At 38.8% G+C, this 11,711-nt stretch overlaps 1 pseudogene; it reads right to left on the bottom strand.

The window, feature by feature from the left end:
• Positions 1-730: 730 nt before the first annotated feature.
• On the bottom strand, positions 731-4,816 carry LOC134372559 (proteasome subunit alpha type-2-like; annotated as a pseudogene).
• Positions 4,817-11,711: the final 6,895 nt, after the last annotated feature.

An 11,711-nucleotide genomic window follows, 5' to 3' on the forward strand; every position in this document is an offset into this window, starting at 1 on the left:
AACAGGTATGTGAAAAAATGCTCAACATCGCTAATCATCAGAGAAATGCAAATCAAAACCACAATGAGATATCATCTCACCCCAGTTAGATTGGCTATTATCAAAAATAGAGAAAATAACAAATGCTGGTGAGGATGCAGAGAAAAAGGAATTCTTATACATTGCTGGTGTGAATGTAAATTAGTACAGCCATTATGGAAAACAGTATGGAGTTTTCTCAAACAACTACAGATAGAACTTCCATATAATCCAACATTTCCTCTACTGGATATATATCCAAAGGAATGGAAATCAACATGTCAGAGATACCTGCACTCCTATGTTTACCAAGGCTCTGTTCACAATAGCCAAGAGATGGAACCAACCTAAATGTCCTTCAGTGGATGATTGGATGAAAAAAATGTGGTATACATACACAACGGAATACTACTCAGCCATGAAAATGAATGAAATTCTGCCACTCGCAGCAACATGTATGAGCTTGGAGAAAATTATGTTAAGTGAAATAAGCCAGGCACAGAGAGAGAAACACCATATGTTCTCACTCGTATGTGGAAGCTAAAATTTTTTTAAAATTTAACAGCTTATTATCATTTATAAGTGTCATTTTAAAAACACCAGTCAATTAAACCATGGAGAAATAAGTATGCAAAAAGCCTGCAAAACAAATATACATTAAACATGTTTAAGTAGATATATGGTCTGAAATTCCAGTCATTCCATCACTTCATTACTTTGCTGTGGCAGCCAAGTAATCCTTCACTTCAGTTGGAATAAGTCTCCAAAATACAGCCTCACTGCAGATTCCAACTTCTATGTTATCCTCTGTCACGTGCCCTTCAAAGCTTTCCTTTATGGTTAACATGACTGTATGAATAGCATCTTCAAGTTCCAGATCTTCCTTATATCTTTTATCAAGCAAAGTTTTTCCATTGCTGTGGCTTTCCAGGCAAAGGAAGCTCCAGATGGATCCGACTGAAATAAATATGGTTGTCCCTCATTCCAACCACAAATAAGTAAAGAAACTCCAAATGGATGAACTCCACCTGACTGGGTGTTCTCTTGCATCACAGAAGCAATTCTGCACCAGCTAAGCTGTGGGAATGGGTTCTCAGTAAACAAGATAGTACTGCTGAGCTAGTTTTTAAGCTCTGTGTACATGCACTCTATAATCTGGGCCCATGCCACTATACACCAAACCTATATGCTTGGGAACTGATTCCACTTTGTGTACACTTTGCTCATCAAACATTTCTGTTTCTTCTTGGTTGGTAATACCACACATTTGCAGCTTTAATTCCCACTGAAGGGGCTCCACCAGCTACAGCAGACAAAGCATATTCAATCTGGACAAGTTTACCAGATAGGCTGAAGGTGGTCTGCAAAAAGCTGTTGGCACTCGGCTACCTTCACCCAGGGAGCTGACGTACATACACACACATGTGCACTGTGGTGGGCTTCTCTCCATTTCCTTGCCCCCCTCTTTCCCTTCTCTGTCTACTATAAATGTTGACCTCATAGAAGTAGAGAGTAGAATAGTGATTACTAGAGATCGGTGGGGGGAGGGGGAGGGGGAGAGGGTGGTCAGTAGATACAAAACAGTAGAGAGATTACTAGAGGTAGGGAAAGAGGGGGGGAGGGGGAACCAGGGAGAGGTTGGTAGACCTCTCAGTACAAAGTTATAAAGTTACGGTTAGATAGGAAAAACAAGTTCTGGTGCTCTAGGGTGACAATAGCTAATAATATTGTATTGCATAGTTCAAGAGAGCCAAAAAGAGGATCTTGAGAGCTTGTTCACAGGTTCTAGCAGGGGAGCACCACTACTCCTATGACTGAAGAATGGTGCTCTCCTCTATTAGGGAAGGTTGTCCTCTTTGACTGAGTGCACAGCTTTGAAAAGGACACACATGGAGCAGTGAGGGAGGAAGGGGACACCTGCCTAGCCAGCCAAATCAGCCAAATCAACCCTGGTGATCAACGGGGTAACAAATGTCATAGTCAGATTGCCCTCACATCCCGAAAAGAGGATCTTGAATGTAATAACTATGAAAATGATAAATGTTTAGATGATAGATATATGTTAACTATTCTAATTAGATCATTGTACAATACATGCATGTATTGAAGCAACAAGCTGTATGCTTAAACACGTACAATTAAAAAAATTTTTTTAAGGTATACAAAAAAGTAGGAAAATGCGACCCATAATAATAATAAAAATAGAGACAGACTGACAAATGAAACAAATGATAGGCAGAATTAGGAGGCCGGGACATTGAAAAAGCAATTATAAATCTACTCCATATGTTCAAGAAGGTAGACAAAAAGCCTGAGCATAGTAAGAAACATGAAATCTATTTCTAAAAATCCAAATTCACCTAGTAGATAAGAAAATCACAATATGTGAGATTAAAAATACACTGGATGGGATTAGCAGCAGATTAGACATTACAGAAGAATAGATTAGTGAATTTGAAGGCATAGCAATAGAAACTATTCAAAATTAAATACAGAGAGAAAAAAGACTAAAAAAAAAAAATGGGCACAGCATCCGTGGGCTGTGGGACAACATTGAAGCCTAATACATGTCATCGAAATCCAAGAAGAGGAGAGAGTGAGAGAGATAAAAGTACTTGAAGAAATACGGCTTAAAATTTTCCAGATTTGATGGAAATTAGCAATAATTAAAAAAAAGCTCAAAGAACCCCAAACAGAAGAAACGTGAAGAAAACTAAACCAAGGTACATCATAATCAAAGTACTTTAAACCAGTGATCTTCAAAAGACACTATTTACAAAAATGATACAACCTGGGAGAAAATATCTGCAAAACAGACATCCCAAAATGCATGTATCTACAATACATTTAAAAAAACAACAACAAAAAAACCCTCCTAAATCTCAATAATAAAAGTTTGAGAAAATATGCAAAAGATTGAAACAAATATTTCACTAAAGAAGATAGACAGATGGCAAAGAAGTTTATTAAGAAATGCTCAATATCATAAATCATTAGTGAAATGCAAATTAAAGCCACAAGAGATATCACTATACCCCCACTACAATGCTTTAAATTTTTAAAACTAACCATACAAAATGTTGTTGAGGATGTGGAGAAAATGAAACTCTCATACACTGCTGCGGGAAATGTAAAATAATGCAACCACTTTGTGAAAGAGTAGAGAAATGTTTGTGAATGTGTTTTTTAATAGTTAATTATACACCTACCCTGTGACCCAGCCATTTCACGCCTATGTATTTACCCAAGAGAAATGAAAGTATATGTCCATACAAAGACTTGTACAACAATGTTCACAGCAGTTTTATTTGTAATGACCCCAAACTGGAAAAACCCAAATGTCTATCAACATGTAAGTAGATAAAGAAAGCCTGGTATATCCACACAATGAAATACTACTCAGAAATAAAAAGGAATGAACTACTGTATATAGTGTGTGTTTTAGTCTGTCTGTTGTTTATAACATAATATCCGGAACTGGGTGATTTGTAAGAAAACAAAATTTATTGCTTACAGTTTCAGATGCTAGGAATTCCAAAGTCCGGGGAACACATCTGGTGAGAGTCTTCTTTAGCAGTGGTTTTACAGCAATGCGGGGGGCTCACATGGTAGACAATGGTGCAGCAGAGAGAAAAACATGCTCTCCTTTTAAAGCCCTCAGAACCATGCCCCTGACCACCATTATTAATCCATTCATTATGGCAGGGTCCTACATCTAATTACCTCTTCAAGGCCCCACCTTTCAATCATCACAATAGGATTTCCTGCTCTCTCCACACTGCCACAGTGGGAGCCATATTTCCAATACCTGGAACTTTAAGTGACACAGTTTAAGCTTCAATGCGTTTTGGGAGGACATTCAATCCGCAGCAGTGTGTATATATATGATTGAATCTCAAAATAATTGTGCTAAGTAAAAGAAGCCAGACCAAAAAGAAGCATATACTATAGGATTCCATTTATAAAACATTCTAGAAAATTTAAACTAATCTGTGGTTATAGAACTAGACCAGTGGTTGCTTGGGAGCAGGGGGGAGGAAGAATAAATTAACAGAGGAGCCCAAGAGCACTTTGGGGGGGGGGATGGATATGGTCATCATCTTGATGGTGATGATATGTACACATATGTCAAAATTTATCAAATTGCACAGTTCAAGTATGTTCAATTTATTGTATGTCAATTACACCTCAGTGGGGCTATTTTTAAAAGGAAGTGTAGCTTTGATTGGATCATGGTCTTAACAGAGCAACTCTAAATCAAATTTTGGAGAAATTTGACTTGAGACTAAGTACTACACAATGTTAAGAAATTATTGCTAAGAAACAAAGAAAGAAAGACCATAATAAAATGTTAACTTTCAGAAGGAAAGAACAGACTTATAGTTACTAGATAGCTATTAGGTAGATAAACAAAGAGGGAGGGGGAGGGGAGATGGGGAGTCATTGGGTGAGAGACACAAAAAATAATTATGATTTGTAATGAGGAACATGCTAATAATATTGATTTGATCATCACATACTGTACACAAATACTGATAGTCAACTCTGTACTCCATAAATATGTATGTAAAAAAAGAATAAAGGACAAAAGAAAAGGGATTTATTCAGTCACTATCAGTTGTAAAAAAAATAAATAAACAAGTAAACTAAATTCTGAATTAGGACCAAAACAAAAAAAGAAAGAAAGAAAGAAATTATTGCTACTTTTGTTAGTTGTAAAAATGTAAGAAAATCCAAAACAGGCTCCATAAAGGCTCTGGAGCTAGCTTCATACCTCCCAGCCAACCAGAGGTGCCATGCTCTAACCTGCAGGTCTCCCAACCTGTCCAGCCCAGTTCTCTTGGTGATGAGGATGGAAGGTTGGAAGAGAGAAGGTCTTAATCCCTCTGCCTTCCCTGGAAGTGTCCTTGGAGCCTGGTAACATCATACTGCCACTTAGTCTGCTTCCCCTTCTGGATAAAGACTGTATGTCAGCCATTCTTAACCCTCTGGGGCCCCTGGTGCTGAAGCAATCACTGTCTGTTGTCTAGATAAAGTTCCTGTCTGTACCCCTCTTTCTCCCTTGCTGGCAGAGCCCTCATCTGTTTCTGTATCTCACGCCTCCCAGGGGCTCAGGAAAATCACCCCATTCTACCCAGCTCAAGGGTTAAGTCCTGATTGGTCTTGACTAATCTTTGCAGAGGTTGGTTTAGGAGCTGACATTATGAGCCAATGAGATTCAAGAAAAGGGGGGAGAGAAAGACTGTCTTTGTCCCTTCCAGCTGTTATAACAAAATACCCTAGACTGGGTAATTTATAAACAGCATAGGGCTGGCCCGTGGCTCACTCGGGAGAGTGCGGTGCTGATAACACCAAGGCCCCGGGTTCGGATCCCATATACGGATGGCCGGTTTGCTCACTGGCTGAGCGTGGTGCTCACAACACCAAGTCAAGGGTTAAGATCCCCTTACCGGTCATCTTTAAAAAAAATAAAAATAAAAATAACATAAAAAAAATAAACAGCATAAATTTATTGATCACAGTTATGGAGGCTGGGAAGTCCAAGATCAAGGCACCAGTAGATTCAATGTTTGGTGAGGGCCTGGTCTCTGCTTCCAAGATGATACATTGTTGCTGTGTTCTCCAGAGGAGACTACTAGCTGTTTCCTCACATGGCAGAAGGTGGACTGCCAAAAGGCAAAAGGCCTAGCTAGCTCCCCCCAGCCATTTTATAAGGCACTAATTTCATCCATGTGGGCTCCACCTAAAGGCCCCACCTCTTAATACTGTTGCATTGGGAATTAAGTTTAAACACGAATTTCGGAGGGGACACAAACGTTCATACATAGGAGAGACTTCTGAGAATACTTTCCTTTCTCTTAAAAAGGGATTCAAGGAATAGGCATCCTTCCTCTCATACTGGACATTGTTTCTGGATATGAAGCCTGGAGCAGTGGCAAACATCTTGAAAGAATAAGCCAAATCCTCTAAGGACAAGCCAAGCCAGTAAGCATGACCAAGAGGGAGGTCAGGAAGAGCCTGAGCCCTGGCTGCTGCTGCTGAGCCACAGGATTAGTCAATGCTGGAGCTGCCCTCATCTCCCACTTCCTGTTGTATGAATTGATCAACTTTACTTATTGTTGAATCTATTAAAAATAAATTAAAATAAAACGAAAGGCAAAATAAGAATGTCAATCTCAAAAGGAACAAAACTCATTCAACAGGTCATAGAAAACCTGCTGAACTATGAAAAGCCTCTAGAAAAACACTGGATGATACCTTCAGACTCTGAAGGAGACACGTATTTCTAAAGTCAGACACAAATGGCACAAGACACAAGGTAGAAGACTTCAATAAAATTTAAAACTGTTTATTAAAAGACACCATGAACAAACTGAAAAAGAAAGGTGCATACTGGGAGAAAATATGTGCAAAACATGTATTTGACCCCCCAGGACAAAAAACCCATATAGAATATATAAAGAGTGCCTGCAAATTAATAATAAAACCAATAACCTGACTTTCAAATATAAACAAAAGTCTTGAACATGACTTACGAAAAGAAGCTATTTAAATGGCCAATAAGCACATTAAAAGATGTTCAACATCATTAGTCATCAGGAAAACACAAATTAAAACCACAAAGAGATATCACTAATGCACCTACCAGAATGACTAAAATGAAAAAACAAATAATATGATGTTTTGGCAAAACTGCGGAGCAACTGGAACTCTCATACACTGCTGGAGTGAGTGTAAAATAGCACAATCACTCTGGAGACTTTTTTTTAGCAGTTTTGAATAAGGTTCAACACACACCTATGTTATGACCCAGCAATTCCGCTCCTAGGTATATATCCAAGAGCAATGAAGCCATATATTCACAAAAAGACTTATATAAGAATGTTCACAGCAACTTTATTCATAATAGTAAAAAGTGAGAAACAATCAAAATGTCCATCATCAAGGGAATAAACAGGGCTGGCTGGTTAGCTCAGTTGGTTAGAGCATGGTGCTGATAACCCCAGCATCTATGGTTTGATCCCTGTAACAGTCAGCTGCCAAAAAAAAAAAAAAAAAAAGGAGAGAGAGAGAGGAGAGAGAATATACAAAATGTATTATATTCATATACAGTATACTACTTAGCAAGTAACAAGAACAAACTACTATTGAAACATATAATAACAGGAATGACTCTCAAACACATTATGTTGAGTGAAAGAAGCCAGATGCAGAGTTCATACTATATAACATCATTTTTATGAAATTCAAGAAAATGAAAAACGAACTGATGGTGATAAAAGTTAGAATAGTGGTTAGCTCTGCATTGAATGAATGCACTGGACAAGGGCAGAAGGGAACTTTCTGGTTTGATGGAAATGTTCTATAGCTTGAGCTGAATGTCAGTTACATGGGTATACACAAATGATAAACTGTATCGAGCTCAAGATTTGTGTATTTTTCTGTGTGTAAATTATACCTCAATAAAGCACTACTTACATTTTCTAAAAAAGGGCCACTCACCAGAGAAGCCAATCTACTAGAAAACTATTAGGATTTTTAAAAGAGTGAAACAAAGTTGCAAGATATAAATTCAATATCCAATAAATTAAAGTCTAATAAATTTATAAACATCATCAGTAAGTTAGAAAATGCAATTTAAAAATTTACAATAGCAATGAAAAATATAAGGTAATTGAGAATAAATCCAACAAAAGATGTACAAAACCTTTATGTAGAAAATTATAGCACCTTATTTAAAGGCAATAAGAATAAGTAGAGAGCAACACCATGTTCATGGACAGAAAGACTCAATACTGTAAAGATGTTATTTCTCCCCAAATTTATCTAAAGCTTTATTTACTTTTCTATCAATCTTAACAGAATCTAACCAAAAAATAGTAGTACCTATATCCTCTAAATCAATTAGAAAGACAAACAATACAATACAAAAATGTTCAAAAACATGAACAGGCATGTCACAAAAGAGAAAAAACAAATAACCCATTAAATATATGAAAATATACTCAACCTTGTTAGTAAAAGGGGAAATGCAAATAAAACCACGAATTACCATTTCATGTATACTAGTTTGGAAAAAATTAGAAGACTGACAAAATGTGGATGAAATGTAACTATTAAACTGTGGTGGGACTTGAGATTAGCAGACTCATTTTGGAGAAGAATTTTGCATTACTTGGTAAAGTATCCTGTGACCTAACAGTTCTACTCCTGGAGACATGGACAAAATATCCACAAAGCACTGTTTGTAATAGCAAAGAAAGGAAGCAGCCCAAATGTCCGTTACAGTAGAGTGAATAAATAAATTGTGGTTCCATCACACAGTAGAATATTATATTATAGTGAAATGGAAAACTATAGCTCCACACATCAACGTGGATGTAGCCAATTATGTTTTCCAAAGATGGACACTACAAAATACCCCATCTCACATGCTCTTTTCACCTTCTGAGATGTCAGTGACATGAATATTAGATCTTTTATTATTATAGTCCGTAGGTTCCTGAGGCTCTGTTATTTTTTTTAGTCTATTTTGTCTCTGCTCAGATTGCGTAATTTCTATTGTTTTATGTTCCAGTTCATAGATTCCTTCTTCTGTCCTCCTCCATTCTGATATTGATCCCATCCCCTGAGTTTTAAATTTTTAGTTACTGTATTTTTCAATTCTAAAATTTTCATTTGGTAATGCATACATTAATTAGGTTGATTTAGCCATTTCACAATGTATGCTTATATCAAAATGTCATGTTTTACGCCATAAACACATACAACTTAGTCTCCTCTCCTCTGTGGTGCTATTTACTATTATGTGAAAAATATTATGAGGTATTATTATTGTAAATAGTCAATATTAATTTATAATTAGATACATTTTTACCCTTTGCTATGCTGTTCATTCCTTCCTGCAGTTTCATCATGGATCATTTTCCTTCTGCCTACAGAACTCCCTTAAGTATTTCTTGTACTGCAAATGTGCACTAGTAACAAACCAAATTCTTTCAGCTTTTGTCTGTCTGAAAACATGTTTATTTTACCTTCTTTCCTGAAAGATTTTTTGCTGGGCATAGAATTGTAGACTGGCATGCTTTTTCTTTTAGCACTTTAAAGATATTTCATTCTCTTCTGACTTCCATAGTTATCAATTGTGTAATTGGTTCTCTCTCTCTTTCTTTAATATGGTTGCTTTTAAGATTTACTAATTCGTCTTTGATTTTCAGCAATTTAACTATGATGAACCTAAGTGTAGTTATCTTTATACTTATTCTGCTTGGAGCTCATTGATATGAAAATTTTCTGTTTAAATACTTTATGTTTTCCTTCACAGGAATGCCATAGATGGGTATCACTTGCCAGTTCTCCCCAGTACTCGCCTCCCACTTTCTTATCATCTGACCCAATACACATTTACGTTCCTTATCTTGACCTTGTAGGCATCTGAATTTTAGAATCTAAGACAGGAGGGGCAGCAGTCTGCTGGTATGTAGGTTGATGCTGCTAATGTTTAAGAGTCTTGGAAGTCCTGTCTGCCCGTTGACGCTTTCCACTAAGGGGGTGATGTGGAAGTCTTCTACTCTGAGAGTTTAAAATAGCTCTTTATCTTTCCTAATTTTTGATTAAATGTTTAACTCTGTATTATGCCTAGGAAGGAAAAAAAAGAAATACTCAATCTTTTCACCTGTTTTGTCCACCTTTTGCACTAATCTCTCTGACATATTATTCTTACATATTTTTTAAAGCTGTCATTTTATTGATTTCTCTATGTTTCCCATGTGTATAATGAACAAGTGATGTTACTTACATTATATAAATAAGCATTTATAAATGAAAAATGTATATTTTGTATTATTTCAAGTATCACACACGAACATATCTTAAAATGAAGTAGACAAATTCCTTGTCCTCCCCTAGTCTTAATCCTTGCTTTAGTTTTACAACCAAAGTATGCTTGCTTGTAAGGAATACCTAAGGTTATGTAAAGGGTTAACAGCTAAATGCATTTCTGAGCTCTGTGACTCTGCAGTTTGCCAACTTGCCAGCTCTTCCTGTATGGGTGAGAGACTGGGTTGCTCTCTAGCTCGCATTGCAGAAAGCCCCTTAACTACATTCCCTGTCTCTGTGACCCAGTGATGCCCACCTGGTGAAGCACCCTACCCACTTTTAATCACCTGGTGAAGACCCCAATTTGGGTGGCTTTGTCTGGATACAGACAGAACCAATAGAAAAACTTGTTTGCTCACTTAAGAAAGGTATATAACCCCAGTTCTCCCTGAATTCAGGGCCCAGGTTGTTGGAATGTGAGTTCCCCTAGGACTGCCGGCATAATAAATCAGCTATTTCTCCATTTCTCTGAGTGTCTGCGTTTCCTTGGCAACTTTTTTCGTAACAAAGAATGTGTCATTACTGGAGGCTTCTGACCAAGATGGCAGAATAGATGGTCCCCAGTGTCACCCTCTCCCACAAATCAACTAATTTACAACTATTAAAAAGCAATGACAGCCAAGCTAGGGCTACTAGAACTCAGGGGAAGAGGAAGAGAGACCTATGGAGTGCATGAAGGCAGGAGAAGCCATGAAGAGAGAAAGAAAGAACCACTCTGAACACTTCAAAACCCAGCTGCTTCAAAAGGCTGGAGCTGGTGAGCACATGGAGCAGGAGCTGGGAAAAGCCACAGCTGTGTCCTTCGGATGGAGTTGCTTAGAGGCTGCAGCGGAGAAGAGGGCCTTGGTGGCCCCCAGGCCAGCAAGACCACCAACAGGGTTCCCGTGGACCCACATAGGAGCGAGGAGCCAGAACAGCTGAAAAAAGAAACCACTCAGAGGCTGGTGAGTCATTGCAAGGGACTGGTGCATGGCCCGTCCCATGGGAAGTGTTTGGAGCATGAGCGATAGGGGAGACAGACCCACCAGAGGAACACTGGGGCACAGCAAGGACAGCCGATCTGCTGCCAAATCAGTGCAGGACCACTCAGGGGAGACTGGTTAGGAATACAGAACTGCAGGGGATGTGGTTTGCTGAAAAGACTCAGGCCCAGACCAGAGTTTCCACATAACCCAGCTGTACTGGATCTCATGAGACCCAGAAGTACCTATAAAATCAACCACTAAAACCTGAGCTGCACAAAAAGCCTTCCCCAGGGAATCAGCAGCAAAGTGACAATCTAGCTCAACTACAGAGCTCAAGTGCTGGTCCCCACAGGAATATCCCCCATTTTAGAAGTAAGCAAAGGACAATGAATTAGTTCCAGTGCAGAGTTTAAATGGTAGGAACAGCAAATAATCCAACACAGAACTGGAATAAAAAACAAAACACCCACAGACCAGAGACAAAGTTTGATATTACCTAGTAAAGTTCTCACATCACCAAAGAACACCTACAAAACTTAGAAGGACCGAAAGTCCTGTGGGCTACCAAGCCAGGGAGTGGGGAGGGCAGGGGGCCACAGCCACGCCCCCACCCTCACCCACAACCAACCCAGTGATGACCACTGAGCCATGGCAGGAAATACCCTAGGCTCCCAAGCTGGGGTGGTGGGGGGCGAGGGCTTCAGCCACACTCCCCTGACATCTGCACCTAGCCCAGCAATGACCAAGCCACCCCTAGAAGCCCTCTGGTCTCCCCTGCAGGAATGAGGGGGCGCCACAGGCCACAACCCCATCCCTCCTCTTTCCTCCTCCCATCCTATTTCCTTCCCC

Source organism: Cynocephalus volans, chromosome 3 (genome assembly GCF_027409185.1).
Source record: "Cynocephalus volans isolate mCynVol1 chromosome 3, mCynVol1.pri, whole genome shotgun sequence".
NCBI lineage: Eukaryota > Metazoa > Chordata > Mammalia > Dermoptera > Cynocephalidae > Cynocephalus > Cynocephalus volans.